At 29.3% G+C, this 2,500-nt stretch overlaps 1 protein-coding gene across 1 annotated transcript in view; it reads left to right on the forward strand.

Annotated features, from left to right (window-relative positions):
- The window catches only part of LOC137641356 (lysosomal acid glucosylceramidase-like), a 26,499-nt gene that overhangs the window by 20,536 nt on the left and 3,463 nt on the right, over window positions 1-2,500 (forward strand). The gene's annotated exons all lie outside the window — the stretch shown is intronic.

Raw genomic sequence — 2,500 nt, forward strand, 5'->3', positions numbered from 1 at the left:
CAAAATCAAACCAATGTTCTCTAGTCTTAAGTAGTGCCATAGCCTTTTGTCCCATGGTCTTCCACTGTCTTGGGTTAGAGTTCTCTGGCTTGAGGGTACACTCGGGCACACTATTCTATCTATTTTCTCTTCTTGTTTTGTTAAAGTTTTGTATAGTTATATAGGAAATATTTATTTTAATGTTATTATTCTTTAGAACATTTAATTTTTCCTTGTTTCCTTTCCTCACTGGGCTATTTTCCCTGTTGGGGCCCCTGGGCTTATAGCATCCTGCTTTTCCAACTAGGGTTGTAGCTTAGCATTTAATAATAATAATAATAATAATAATAATAATAATAATAATAATAATAATAATATGGATGTGTGTGTCTGTGTATATGCATATACTTTATGGGTGCATAAATATAGTGCATTATAAGTATATATATATATATATATATATATATATATATATATATATATATATGCAAGTACAACATATATACATTTATATGCATACATATATATATATATATATATATATATATATATATATGTGTGTGTGTGTGTATAGATATATACGTACACACACACACACACACACACATATATATATATATATATATATATATATATATATATATATATATATATATATATATGTATATGTGTGTGTGCGCGTGTATGTGTATATACGTATATATTTATGTATGTATATATATATATATATATATATATATATATATATATATATATACAGTATATTATAGAAATACACACACACACACACACACATATATATATATATATATATATATATATATATATATATATATACGTATACATATATATGTGTGTGTGTGTGAGCGCGCGTGTCATAAATCATTCACTCTCTTATCAAGAAGACCAGTCCAAATTTCGGTCACAGCTGGAATAAAACATTTTAGAATACTGTGTAGTGTTGAGCCTTATGATGGAGAAGGCACGGCTGTTAGAATTAACTGCATACCTAGAGTTATATACAGGATTGTGCAGTCTGGACAGATGTGAATACAAAGGATAGTCATAATTATGAAAAATGTTATGCAAAATGTATAAAGAACTAACTGAATGACAGTGCCAAAGATTAATATCCATATCATGAAGGAGAAAGCTAATAGATGGCAAGATTTTGTCCAGGAAATTAAGATGAGATTCAGCACCTTAATATCAGACAGGCGAATCATTCTTGATACGAGATAGAATGAGAGAATTTAAATTTTGCTCAGAATAGACTGATTGCCGAAAATCTTTTTGTGCAATTGATGAAAAAACTGACCGAATGTGTTTTCCAAAATAACAGACAGGCGAATAATTCTTGATACAAGATGGAATGAGAGAATTAAATTTTGCTCAGAATAGACTGATTGCCGAAAATCTTTTTGTGCAATTGATGAAAAAACTGACCGAATGTGTTTTCCAAAATAAATTTGCAAGAAAAAACTGACCGAATGTGTTTTCCAAAATAACAGACAGGCGAATAATTCTTGATAAAAGGTAGAATGAGAGAATTAAATTTTGCTCAGAATAGACTGATTGCCGAAAATCTTTTTGTGCAATTGATGAAAAAACTGACCGAATGTGTTTTCCAAAATAACAGACAGGCGAATAATTCTTGATACAAGATGGAATGAGAGAATTAAATTTTGCTCAGAATAGACTGATTGCCGAAAATCTTTTTGTGCAATTGATGAAAAAACTGACCGAATGTGTTTTCCAAAATAAATTTGCAAGAAAAAACTGACCGAATGTGTTTTCCAAAATAACAGACAGGCGAATAATTCTTGATAAAAGGTAGAATGAGAGAATTAAATTTTGCTCAGAATAGACTGATTGCCGAAAATCTTTTTGTGCAATTGATGAAAAAACTGACCGAATGTGTTTTCCAAAATAAATTTGCAAGAAAAAACTGACCGAATGTGTTTTCCAAAATAAATTTGCAAGAAAAAACTGACCGAATGTGTTTTCCAAAATAAATTTGCAAGAAAAAACTGACCGAATGTGTTTTCCAAAATAAATTTGCAAGAAAAAAACTGACCGAATGTGTTTTCCAAAATAAATTTGCAAGAAAAAAACTGACCGAATGTGTTTTCCAAAATAAATTTGCAAGAAAAAACTGACCGAATGTGTTTTCCAAAATAAATTTGCAAGAAAAAACTGACCGAATGTGTTTTCCAAAATAAATTTGCAAGAAAAAACTGACCGAATGTGTTTTCCAAAATAAATTTGCAAGAAAAAAACTGACCGAATGTGTTTTCCAAAATAAATTTGCAAGAAAAAAACTGACCGAATGTGTTTTCCAAAATAAATTTGCAAGAAAAAACTGACCGAATGTGTTTTCCAAAATAAATTTGCAAGAAAAAACTGACCGAATGTGTTTTCCAAAATAAATTTGCAAGAAAAAAACTGACCGAATGTGTTTTCCAAAATAAATTTGCAAGAAAAAAACTGACCGAATGTGTTTTCCAAAATAAATTTGCAA

Source organism: Palaemon carinicauda, chromosome 1 (assembly GCF_036898095.1).
Source record: "Palaemon carinicauda isolate YSFRI2023 chromosome 1, ASM3689809v2, whole genome shotgun sequence".
NCBI classification, from domain to species: domain Eukaryota; kingdom Metazoa; phylum Arthropoda; class Malacostraca; order Decapoda; family Palaemonidae; genus Palaemon; species Palaemon carinicauda.